Source organism: Anas acuta, chromosome 5 (assembly GCF_963932015.1).
Source record: "Anas acuta chromosome 5, bAnaAcu1.1, whole genome shotgun sequence".
NCBI lineage: Eukaryota > Metazoa > Chordata > Aves > Anseriformes > Anatidae > Anas > Anas acuta.
The window spans coordinates 9,393,393-9,406,730 of NC_088983.1; the positions used below are offsets into that span (position 1 = coordinate 9,393,393).

The following is a 13,338-nucleotide window of genomic DNA, read 5'->3' on the forward strand; positions in this document are numbered from 1 at the left end:
CCCTGAAACAGGGCATGTCCCTGCCACAGAGCTGGGCAGGGAGCAGACCCCATGACCCTCCAAGCCTCCCCGGGGCTGGGAGGACAGGCGCCTCTCCCCCTGCTGCATCGGACCCACACACAGTTAAAATCGTAAATGTTTTCCATTTTAAACAAGAACTAAATTTAGAGATTTTATGGTTTCATGGTGCCTCCTTTCCCACACTTTCCTGGAGCTATCCCAGCGCGCTGCAAATTCCCCTGCTGTCCCTGCTTGTTAAAATGTGACTCAGCTCTCCCAGCTGGAAGCGTGATGAGCCACGCGGCACCAAGGTGGCCATCGGCAGCGTCCTGCTTTGATTTCAGCATTCACCATCATTTCAGGACAGCAGAGGCAACAGAAGGTTTTGGATGTTGGATGTGGGGAGAAATCAGTGCCACTGAAGCCATGGGTGTGCTGCGAGCAGCTACACAACCCATCGACTAGAGTTTCTCCTAGCACAAAGGATTGACTAAGGATACCTGCACAACGGGCTCTAATGGAGCTGCAGTGCAAAGAGCAAATTTTCTCTCTGTCTTTAAACATTTCCCTGAATTAGTACCTTTTACACTTCAGCCAAGGCAAAATAATGGTCATGGTAAGAAAAAGAAGTGGGATGCCAATGCAAAATAGCACCACCTTGTGACATATAACCATAACCAGACTATAACCATACCAAGTTGAACATTGCACCTTCCCAACAAGATTTGGCAGTTATTAATCTGCCTTATTTATTTATTTATTTATTTTTATTGGACACAGTGCCGGAACAAAGTCCCTTCTGAAGTGAGATGCTACTTTTAGGGTATTTAAAACATTTTGGAATCAGCTGAGTGACTCCAATTCTGGGACTAAAATTCCAACCATTGAGTCTCAGTCCCTCCTGCTGGCTTTGCCAGGTCTCCTTTCTCAGCTCAGGAGGTTTCCCAGAGCACCTTGAAAATGCTCAGAGCCTTTTGCAAACATTATCGCTTTCTTAAGATTTTCATTGATCTGTGGCTTCAGTATTTCCAGCCCTTTGAAATGTCAGCACAGGTATCAAACTACTAGAAACAGCTGAATCCATGAATGACACTGGCTGGTTACATCAAATAGAAAAAATCATCACACTGTTTTCATACGGACCTTCTCTCAAAGCTTGCTGCAGATGTGAAAGGTTGTGTTGACAAAACTGCAGCAAACATTCACCTGCCACACTGTACAAACACTTTTAACTGCAGCAACTCCTGCACATCACAGGCTATGACTCAGTGGCTCATGAATTCCACACACCCTCTGCCTATTTGTTTCTACATTCAATTCCACAAAATCAGCTCCTTGTCTACCACTGACGACATCTGGTAGCAATTATAAGGCTTGTCTGTTGCTCGCTGGTGATTTTTTTCCTAGGAAAAGAGAACCAGGTGATACACGGCTTCGGCTAAGATCCTTACTGAGAAGTGCCACGAACGTAATGACCCCGCACCTAGGCTCACAGCAGCCCTATCAGCAAGAAACCAGCCTCTGTTCCTAACAAAACAAAGCCAAAGCTTTGGACAAAGCCAAGGCTCAAAATCTGACCTAGTTTTCTTCCTTCTCCCAATCTGGTCTTAGCATCTTGGTTGAGAGCCTGGGGCTGAAGAGCTTTCGGCGTAATGAAATAGGGAACTGCTTGCCTGCTCTGTTGCAGTACTTTCGCTCCCACTGCTGCACGTGCAATGCTGAGAAACTGGAACAATCTTGGTGGATAATGCTGAAAGGATTATAACGTATTAGGTCCGAAGCACCTAGTCACTCTCACGCCGACGCGCTGAGCTTACTGGGGAGCCTCCCTCCAGCACACAGGGCATCGTGGTGCAAGGCTGTACCGAGCTCCTGCTAAATACTTGGCTCGTTTTCGCCTAGTTAGATAAAAAGCAACGCACAATGTTAACACAGGGAACGGGGATAACTCCTTATGATGTCCTATCTACCCGCTACAACATTTTGCACTGAGCGGAGCTGGATTTGTTCTGAGCCGCTGCATGATCCTACAAGTTGACTTTGTTGATTCAGTGGGTGCTGCTTTCTCTGAATCATTATTGATAGACATTATTGCAAACACTAAGAGCAAGGATATTCGACTGGGAGTTAAATCTGAGCTCCGATACGAGCCTGGAGTTTGACTGAAGTTCCCCCAGCTGCTTCAGCTCTACAAATATTGTTCACTGCCTGATCACTGCATTGTGTTGCCACCCACTGCCCAGTTACTCCCATCTTCTGCTCGTGGCTGGTTACGGTACAGTGGCAGGATTAAAAACCCCTCATCAACAGAATAATCACTGCAGGAAAAAAATAATTGAAGACGGAGAAGTAAATGGTGGGGAAAGAGGGACAAAATGCAACTTAGTTTGCTTTGATAAGGACAATTTTCTACTCGGTCGCTTCGAGAAATCTATCAGGCATATCAGGTACACAGAAAGGGGTAGAGTTCAGCTTTCAGCACCTCTGAAGCACAGCCGCTTGCTGCACAGCTCGCAGTGAAATGGGAGGCAAGCCACAGAGGATGAAAATCTGTAATAAATAGGGTACAGGTCTAAAAGGAGAGGACTACTCACATGGATGAAGGGATCAGTCCGAGTTTGGTGGGGTCACTACTGGGAGTGAGGGAGACCCTGTCCCACCCCACATCTCCTTTCGTGACACTTCCTCAGGAAGAAGCAAGTGAGAGAAAGCTGGGAGGAGACTGCGCCAGCACAGAGCATGGGGATGTGCTGTAAAAGTGGGATTAATGGGAGGGCAGGGTAAAATCAGCTCTGACAGCAGAATACAGAGGTCGGGTGGGCACTCAGCAATGAAACACCCCATTTCCCACTCCCATCACAGGACAGTAAGAGCCCAAGGAGGAGGTTTATTGCAATGCCTACCAGGTGAGGGATCTATTTCTCGGTGAGGAGTCGAAGCAGAAGAGGCACCCGACAGCTCTGCTCAACCATGGGGCAGCCGGTGAGCAGACGCGTGGCACAGGATTGCTGGGGATCAGCAGGAGCTGGAGCCTGCTTTACGAAAGCAGACGGCAAGTTCTGGCCTGTTTGGCATTGCGCAGCAGAGAGACAAGCAAGCAACTGCTGTTTCTACATGGGTATGAAGAAAAATGAGAACAAGAGAGAGAGAACTGAGCAACTGAGCTCAAATTCGAAGTTAGGGAAGGATGGATATTGGAAGAAATTGTATAATATCTGTTCATCAAGTTCAGAAACTTCCCCTTCTTGGGAGATGGGGGACAAATGAATTACGGCAGCGTGCAATAAGGTGTAATATCGTTGAGCATGTAGATTTGCTGATCTGCCAGGTCCCTTCCTGTCCCACATTCAGATGATCTCTTTACACAATGGGCCTCGTACACTGCTTGCATTTTTGAAGCAAAAATTCTTGGCCAGCAGCCTAGAGCGGGATTATTAACTTATAACAGCACACACACAAAAAATTACAAGGGCTCATAGCTGCTGGCAACTCCCCTCCGCCACCTCAACTTTGGCAACCGCCGAGTGGAAAAACCAAGCTGAAGTGGCTGGGGAAGAAATGGGATTTCTGGCCAGCTGCCCTAAATCCCAAGCAAGTTCAGTAGGACAAGAGCAACCTTCCTGCAGCTCTGCTGACTCCAACTTTTCTTTTTCACTGACTTAGGCCAGAAGTTTCCTCGCAGGCTGCCCGGGTGCATTTCTTAGCCTGCAGGGTGTTTACTCGCAGAAATTCCCCAGCCTGAGGAATCTGAGGAAGGCGATGTGCAGGGAGGGAGGGGTAACAACCTCCAGTTTTGGGGTACTTGGGCAGGATCGGTGCACCCGCGCCCTCCTCCCCCGACCCCAAGCCCCGGAATTCAGCCCCCGGTACTGATGTCGCAAGAAGCCCCTCCATCACCGCGGAGCCACCGAGCAAAAAAAAACGGGAGGATGAGGGACGGGAGGAGCACGCAAGAAAACCGGGAAGGACTCGGGACACCTCCTCCAAAACCAGGAGAAGGCTGCAAAAATACAAACCCTGCACGCTCAGCCGGCAGCTCCCAGCACGGCGAGCCCGCAGCCCCCCACCCTCCACCAGCCGGCCCCCCCCATCCCTCTTTACACCCCCTCAGCCCCGTCCCACGGTGTCCCGCATCCCTTATCCCGCATCCCTCAGCCCATGTCCCGCATCCCGCATCCCACCTGCCCGCCGCCCTGTCGCACCCGCAGCCCGCAGCGGCGCCCACGCGTGTCCCCCCCCCGCCTCCCCCGGCAGCCTCCGCAGCCTTCCCCCCGCCTTCCCCCGGCCTCACCGCGGCCGCGGAGCCTCCAGCGGAGCCCGCAGCCTCCGGGCTCTGCCCGCCCGAGGCTGCCGCGCCCCGTTCCGGGGCGGGGCGGGGGCGGCGGCGGTGGGGAAGGGAAGGGAAAGCGGGGGGGAAGTTTCTCAGCTCTGAGCATCCTCCCCCCGAGCCCAGCCCAGCTTCAGGAGGGGCTGGGGTTGGGGTTTTTGGGGGAGTGGGGTCCCCTCGGGCAGGGGATGCGCGCTGCGGTCCATGCCACTGAAGGGCTCTGATTGGGTTGGGTGGAAAGAGGGGATGGGGGGGGGGGGGTTATTTGTTACAGAGAGGTTTGGCTTTAGGGGTAGAGGGTGAAACTGTGGAGCTAAGCCTCCTGTTAGCAGCCGGGTGGGGAGAGTTCGGTGGAAAAGTTTGTTTCCCATTGCGGGTCGGGGTGCTCTCCCCTCCGGTCACTCCCCTCCGTGTTCAGGCAGAGCCCTGCTGCCGTGCTGGGCTTGGCCATCCGAGGAGAAAAACCAGCAGGAAAAATCCTGGGAGGGGGGAGAAGGGGAGAGCTAACGTGGAAATCCTGCTAAAGTGTTTTTGCAAGGGCTGCTGCGAGCTGAGAGCCGAGCCTCACGGCGCTGAGTGCGATTACGGGAGACTGGAGGGTAGTTACAGGGTAGGAACACGGCAATGAGCATCTCAGAGGCTTCAAATTGGAAAATGAGACCTGAGATTTTACCAGTTGCTCATAAAACACTGCTTTGTTTCTAGTGAGAGAGGAGAGAAATGGGAGAAGACGGCGTCTGTCAGGGATGGCAGCTAACCGGCACGGCTCCTCAGTTATTCTTCTACTCAAAAGAAATGTTTCTAACTGGTGTCTTATGCAATACCCAGACGGGTACATAATTTGTTGTACAAAGCTATGTGGCAGGAAAAATGGATGTGTCCCCTGCAATCTCTCTCTGAGGATATAAACCTGATTTTGAAAGATCTATCTGTTGTTTAGGAAATACTCACTGTCTTCTGCTGCTGTTGTTGTTTTTGCTTCAGCCAATTTCCCTTCTCTGCATGTTTTTGCTACTTCGGTGTGAGAAGAGGCACAGGGAAGCAAAATCTTTCATACTCAAGCCCGCTTTTCTTTTCTTTGGTCTCTGTTCCCTGTTCATCCCAGGACTGCCCTGGCACATGAGCAGGCTTGGCCGCATGGGGGGCAGCAGGGAAGCCTCTGTGCTGTATGCAGGAGACGTGCTGCTCACCATGGCCTTGTACCCAGGGTGGATAAAAGACAAGGGATATTGTTCCCCTTCCTCCATGCGTCACTTCTTTACTCATCCTTGCACTCATGCTTGACACTTGACAGTCATGCTTCCTTGTTTGAGCACGGGGGGACAATGTTCATGGCACTAAAAACTGATTATGGATGATAAATTAAAACCACGGAGCCTCTCACTGTCATGTAGAAGTGAAGAGCAAAGGCAAGAGAAGGAGAGAAAATGAATTTCTGTGGAAATGCCCCTTGTTTCCACCACAATCACTTTTGACCGAAGCAGATATGAGTGTGGGCGCGAGCAGCAGGCACACAAATGCTCCTTTGTTGGGATAAAGCCGTGCTGTGCATGTGTGTCCGGGGGTGCAGATGTGGTGTGGCTGTGGGGATGCAGGACCTGTGTCTGCACTGTGATTTGCTCCTTGAAACCTCACATCCTCAAAAAGCAAGCTGAGATTTCCCTGGGCTCCTTATCTCCTGCTTGGAGAAGGTGTGAGCAGCAAAGGTGCTGTTGTATATCTCTATTGCTGCTTTCATTTGGTCTTATTGCTGCCAATTAGATACCAAACACGCAAAGTCCACCACATGGACCAAGTTCCCCTTTGGTTACACCAAAGATGCTCCATGACCATTGTTTCCTTCTAATTCTGGCTGTTTTTTTTTTTTATTATTATTATTTATTCTTTTTTTTTTTTTTTTCCTTTGGCTTCGGTGAAAAAGCTGATGGCACACACCTGGTCCTGGCAGGGAGGGAAGCCCTGGCTGGGTGCCTCCACAGTGGGGCTACCCCTTGTTTCTTTGTCCCACAGCAAAAAGGATTGGAAGGATCAAGAGAAATGGTGCAGCAGCTGGAAGGCTCAGGGGGATTGTTGCCCTGGATGGACTGAGCTCTTAAATATCATTTTTTTTCAGTGGAGAAAAGTACTGCCCAAACTCTCTCAGCCTTTACTGCTCTGTATTTGCATTATCTTCATTAACATTTGGATGACTTTTTTGTTATTATTATTATTTTCCTTTCTCTTGATCTGTTTCTTCCTACTGTTCTGGGATCCACGTCATCTTCCTGGTATATTACTTAGTGCCCTGCCCCTCAGGAGTGCTGAAACATTTGGGGTTTCTGATCTGAAGGCAGGATTGCAGAAGAGCTCAGGAATGCATGTGAGACGTGAATGTTTGTGCAGACATTCCTCTTCCTAACAATTAGCTGGGGTTTAGATAGAGATCTGCCATGCCGAGAATGTCATTACTGCACAGCTGCAGGAATTGTAGTCCCAAGGTCTCATGACAAGAGCTGTTTTTGTGTTTGTCCCTGCTTGGATTAAAGCAGAACTCATTTCCAGCAGCAGTCGAGGTTAAGAGCATGTGCTGCACAGAAGGGTTTTTGGATCTTTTTGTTCCTTCACTCCAGCCCTTTGCAATGCTTACAGCGAAGGTCACAGCGCAGAAGAAAAGGGCTTTCTGGTTTTGAGTTGCAAAGCGGTAGCAGCGGTTGAATTTTCCTGAGGGAGGGGCCCCAGGAGAGTTTCGAGACTCAAAGATGACGATATTATCTGCAATATCAAGCACACAATAATCTTTGTGTTTTAGTGTTCCCAGAGCCACAGGAGATTAAGTAAGGAGACTGGGGAGCAATCTAGCGTTGGTAAGTCAATAACGGTGCATACATACACGAGGATTTAGGCACACATTTTCAGAGGTTGTAATGGAAGGAAGATTAAAAAAAAGAACATTTAGGAAGCCTAGAAACACAGAACGGGTGAAATGCCTCAGATTGGGTAATTTAGATAACAATCTGATGATGTCCCATTATATAACGCAGCTAAGCACAGTCAATTTTTCTAAGGTGTTTTCAGTCACTCTGCCTGATATTATGTTTTGTTAGACGTGGTGCTTGGAGAATGAGAGCCCTTTGTTTCATAAGGGCTCATTTGCTCCCATTGCCTCGTCCCCACTTGATAGCATTTTTTTTTCTTTATGTGCCATCATGTTTATTTCCACAGCAACAGTGATTGCATCTCAAATGTGGTATCAAAGGGGCTAAAAGCTTCCAGAACAGAGGTCCACTGCAGTTAAAGAAGAGGGTAAAGCCTTCTTCTCCTCACCCCCCGATTTCCACATAACACGTGATCTCAGCTTAGTGCATTATATGGGATTAATGAATGTGTTTTCTGATTAATGGGATTTTTAAAGCGCTGTAGTCCTGGTGCTGATGTATTCAGGCACACTGATCTCCTCAAAGCATGGACAAACAGGTCATCATTTTTTAACTGATACAGCTGTGGCTGCCCTATAAATCTGCCTTACTCAGGGTGCCTGATGCTCCTTTAGGTACAGCAAAACCACTTTCTGTCACTTGCCTTGGACAAGGGACTGGTTACAAACTCAGGAGAGAACATTTGCAGGCAGTTTACCCACATATCTTGTTCACTGATGGGATGCCCATTTGTCAGCCAAACTGTGGGTACAGGTGATGTGTCCCTGCCCCTACCTCATAACCAGGCTGATTTATCGGCCTGTCAAAGCTTGGAAATGTTTCCTGCTCTGGTAGGAAAGCCTTCTGCTTTTATGTCTGGCTGGCTGGAGTGCAGGTTCTCGCTGCTAATAACTCAGCTAGGAGCGTCCTTTGAAATGCTGTGGGTAATTCTTGATAAGTTCCAGAATGGGAAATTTAAAGTGGAACAAATGCTGAGAAGGGGAATGACGGTGGTGTTTTACAGCATGAGATTAAAAGACCTTGGCTGATAGAGTGTAACAAAATGAGGGCTGAGAGGGGATGTGATCATCTCAAAGTGTTTCAGGAGAGGTGTCAGTGCCACGCAGGAACAAAATCCCCCCAGCTGTTCAAGCCTGTGAACTGCACTGGCACGAGAACAAATGGGTGTTAATGAGAAACGAACACATTTACACTGGAGATGGGAAGAGGTTCTTTAATGGTCAGAAAAGTGATATTTCTGTCAGGAGATGAAAGGCCAAAAATCCTAGGCTGAGTTAAAAGGGAGTTTCATTGCTGTATGAAAAGCAATTGATGAGGGGGTTGCCTGCAGTAGCAGAAGCCAGTTTCAGCAACCACTGAGGGTTTTGGTCCTAAATTCTCCTTTCCTTTTACTTACAAATCTGTCTGTATCCTGAAGGAATGAAGAAAGGCTATGATACACATTTTTTGCCCTCTCATTTTGGGTGGTGACCGAGGAGAGCTGCTCTTACCACATGGGGTGGAGTGCTTTTCCATAGGTCTCCCATCCTACGGTTCCCTCCTTGTTCCTCAGTAACACGTCAGGATCAGTCTACATCTCATGTTTTTGTTGTGGTTCACCAGTGGCTTCCTTTCTCCCTTTGTATACTGTCTTCATGGTGTAGTTCATGCACGTTGAGACAGAAGGTGGTTGGTCCTTTGGAGGAGCAAACTGCAACCATAGGCAGAAAGAGCATCCACCTTAAAATGTGTGTTACAACAGCTACCTATAGCCAAGTTACTACATTAATGACACGGCTCCAGTCTCTTTGCACTCCCCAGAATACTGGAGCTGCAGATTTGGCAAAAATAATTTTATGTTTCTGGGAAAAGATTTTTGCAAAGGGTTGGGCACTACACGTTGGGCTGGATCCAGCACAGCGCAGTACAGTTATTTAGCGTCTTCTCCAGCAAAAGAGTTCAGAATCTCAGAGAAACCTAGTAGAAGAGAGAGGTGATAACTGGAGGTTATTCTTCACATAACATGACATTAAGCAGTGAAATGCCTTGCTGCAGGATGTTGCAGATGTCAAAATTCATTGAAGACCAATTCACAGAAGAAAAACAGACTGAGGATTATTAAGATACAACCTGTGGCTCTGGAAGTCTCTAAGCTGCAAAATGCGGGAGGCTGGAGAGGTATTTTGGGTGGGTATCATTATATGCTGTACTTAGACAGGACTAGCAAGTGTGAGGCATCTGGTTTGGCTACTTGCAGAGGCTAAATGTGGGGCTAGTTGGTTGGAAAGTTTGGTGTGGCCCAGTACAGCTCCTTTTATTTCTCTGAGCTTTCTTCCAGCCTGCACAGCATGGGTGGAAGTAGCCCTCCACCATCTGCAGGGCCTGTCTCACTATCCGTTCTTCAATATAATGTCTGCAAAAGGCTGTTTTACTGCTTCCCTCAAAGGTCTTTCTTCTGGTTTTGAGCAAGGCATGGGATTTTTGTTGTTGTTGTTGTTGTGAGGGACAGTTTGGTGCTAGCAGTGACTTAGCTGGGTTGCCTGAGCTGGTGGAAGGATGTGCCATGGCAAGGGAAGGCATGGCAAGTCCTAAAGGAGAAGGAACCCCAGCCTCACTGTTCCCACTATCCTAGCTTTCTGAGAAGCAGCATGTTCTGTATGTAAAGTATCAACATGGTACTGAATTTCATGCTCAGTTTTGATAAATAAAATCTGTGTTCTAAGCAAAGACACCTAGACAGAGCCCCTTTGTGAGAGGGAGACTTAGGCCTAGTGTGTGTTTTTGGGAGAAATGCAGAATTCATTTTGGGGAGGGAAACTGATACAAACAGCAGGCCATTTTCCTTTACAAAGGCTCTCTTTCAAAGCTGGTGCACACAGCAGAACAACGGCTGACTCCATAATCTGTACTCAACAATAGCTTGGAATATTTTTTTATTTGGCTATTGTACATGCATACATCATGCCTGGGTGTAAATAAAAGGGGCCATGGTTGGATCCGGTGTGCAGATACAGTCAGGCTGTTTCCTGTTACCATCCTGACTGCAAGGAAATGCTTATTTTGTGTCTGCCTTTTCCTGAGCAAGCTGTCCACCTAGCTACTGAGGCAAAAAGGTTTCAATTTCAAGCCCAGCAGCAACGAAACAACAACAACAAAAGGCATAATTTTAGAGGAAAATTCTTTATTGATTCCAAACTTGTCTTTCCTATCCCTGTAGGAAATTCCTTGGCAGAATTCCTGTGCTGTTTATAACCAACAGGCAAGCAGTTCAAGGAGAACTTGGTTTTCACGGGTAACTTGAACTCCATGCTACAGTAAATTTAGAGACTAAATTTTACACTTCTGTTCCCTGTGTAAAAGGGGGAAGATGCAACTTCCAAAGCCCATCCTTAGATGCCTGAGATGTTCCAACAACAAAAGAGCAGCATCTGCTTAAGTACATGGGGCAGTGTGGTCTGCAGATTAGTTTTTGATAAGTTGTCAACAAAGCTCTGTAGGAATGTAAAACATATTTGCTCAGTTTGTTTTGTGGTTACGCTTATAATGCAAAGAAAATTTGGGTTGCTGTACTGGAAACACAGAAAATTGCTGGCTTAAGGCACAATGTGTTTGTAATGTAAACATCTGAGCCTTTGTTCAAATAACTGGATGTAACTGAGAACAAAACAACCAGAGTGAGACTCTTGCAAATCATCAGTTGTTTAACTGGGTGATTTTTTTTTTGCTTGGACATTTTGATCACTTTCAGTCCTTTGATTGGCATTAAGCAAGAGCTTTTGCAATGGTAGTTGTCAGAGCTTGGCGTGAATGACTTGTCTTCTATGTAAATCACACAGCATAATGACACGTAAACTTTCTCTAATAACTTTAAGTTTTTGTATGTTTCAGCATTCAGGCCAAGTACAGAGGTCTGTTCCAACAGGAGAGCTGGTGACATATATGACTCAGTACACTGCATCACCTCTAAGTACATAAACACTTGACTACCATCAGCATTTGCTCTGAGGCATTGTAGTGCTTCTATAAATTGACTGTTTTTTTGGAGGACTCACCAGCCAAGTCTTTCAGGATGGGGCTATGAAAGCGTAGGCTTCAAGCTGTCCTGGAAAAAATGGTACACAAAAATAACAGAGGATTAAAGTAGTGGTCAAAGGTTCAAATATAAAAGGAACAATCACGCAACCTATAAAAGGAAACCACTTTCATGTATTAATGACAGGTTAAAGCACAGGAAGAAAAAAGTTTTCACAACTTTCAGTTGTTGAACTAATAAACTTCTATAGATATATATGCTGGGTTCCTTTTCAGTGTATTCATAAATGATCTGGAAGAGGAGTGAGTAAAGAAGTGACAGCACTTCCTGATGATACAGAGTTTACTGAGAATAATAAAAATTAAAACTGACAGTAGAGAATAACAGAAGGATCTTGTAATGATTATTGGCTGAATGGTAAAATAGCAGATGCAATTCATGTACTTAAGGCAAAAAACAATCCTAACCATGCACAGTGGTGAGGTCTAAAATTAGCTACTGCCACTCGGAAAGAAGAGCTTAGACTCATCATGTATAACCCTATGAAAATGTCAACTCAATGTTCAGAAGAGAGAAAATGGCAAATCAGATGTTAGGTATTGTTCAAACAGGAAGAAAGCTCAAAAGCGAAAACATAATAAGCTACTCTAGAAACATTTTGCACTCACACCTGTGAAGCTGCACACCCAGAGCAGCGCATGCAGTTCTTAACTCTGTTACTGAAAATAATTAAGTTGAAGTAGAAAGGATATGGAGAAAGGCAACAACAATGGCAAAATGAATAGGACTGTTTCTACATGAGAAGACTTTGTTCTGGTTAGGAAGCAGGATTATTAAAAAGGTCTGTGGTAGAGCTTGCTATATCAAGAGTGCAATGGAGAAGGTGAATAGAGAACAAAATTATATATAAATATATATATATATTTTCTCAAATGAGAACCTGGGGTTTTAAAATGATATTTTTTTCCAATAATCCATTTTTTAAACAAACAGAACAAAGTAATTCTTTACACAGTCTTGCATTAAACTGCAGAGCTCACTGCTCTGTTGTAGTTGCTGATGAATAAATGGATTCAGAAAGTGACTGGACAAATTCAAGGGAGAAAAGTCCATTGGGGATATGAATTGTGAAGATCCGATACAAGCATACTATGCAATATGGGACATATATGGTCCTGTGGTAAGTGTTCTCATCTTCCCCCCCAGGTTGAAAAAAGCTTGGTAAATTGGGTGCAAAGTTTCTCTTAAAACCTGACTGATTGAGCTCAACCTTGAAACTCCATTTTTTCCAAGGTTACAGGGGGAGATTGCAACAGTCTGCAAATGCTCTTAGATCTGCTGTGTCCCCAGGGGATTAAGTATCATGGGACCTGCCGAGCCAGTCCCCCTTCCCACATGCAGTTCTGCTTCTGTTCTTTGCAATTAAGGTACCATTTAATCAGTTGCTAACATTTTCAAAACATGTATTCACTTCCACTGACAAGTTTTGAACTAATTGTGGTATAGAGAAGCTGTTTTTTTCTGAAACATCTGAAAACGGCAGTCATAAAGCTGATGTGACAGGGAGTTTCCATAGCTTGCTCTTGCTGCACAAAGGTTTGCTTTTTATGACTCAGCCACTGATGTAACTTGGTTACTCATCAGAAAACTACTTGAAGAAAAGACTAATTCCAAGCTGAATTTGATTAAACTCTGAATGGGGGAGCTGAGACAGAAACTCAGAGCTCAGCTGTCTGGGTTACCCCAGCTGTATGTTGGGATAAGGGGGACCAACAGCTTTCCCCATCACACTGCTTAGTGCTGTGCCAGCCTCCTCTTTCATAACAAACCCTTTCATCCTTCCAGCCCTGGAGCAGCTGCATGTAGCCCAGGGGAGATTTATTCACCTCAGGATGCAGCATATGTAACCTGTGACATCTGGCTCAAGGCACATGCATGTCTGAACTTTGGGCAGCCTGGAGACTTGCATGTCCCCTCCTGCAGTCAGGTGGGTGGCATGGGGAATGGGCCACATTTCTATCCCAAGTTAGTACCTTCCAATCCCAGGGTTGGCCAAGGCAGCTGAGCCAGCATGAGAAGAGTTC

The 13,338-nt window shown here is 46.4% G+C and overlaps 1 protein-coding gene across 7 annotated transcripts in view; it reads right to left on the reverse strand.

Moving 5' to 3' along the window:
- LOC137856822 (inverted formin-2-like) overlaps window positions 1-4,441 on the reverse strand; it is a 40,233-nt gene extending 35,792 nt beyond the window's left edge. For 4 of the 7 annotated variants that reach the window (XM_068682603.1, XM_068682602.1, XM_068682601.1 and 1 more), the window contains exon 1: window positions 4,292-4,440. The gene's annotated coding sequence lies outside the window, so the exon portion shown is untranslated. Of the gene's footprint in view, window positions 1-1,673; window positions 1,899-2,594; window positions 2,746-4,291 lie in introns of those variants that run through there. The other 3 variants (XM_068682599.1, XM_068682598.1, XM_068682604.1) reach the window with 3 other exon arrangements.
- Between the last annotated feature and the right edge of the window lie 8,897 nt (window positions 4,442-13,338).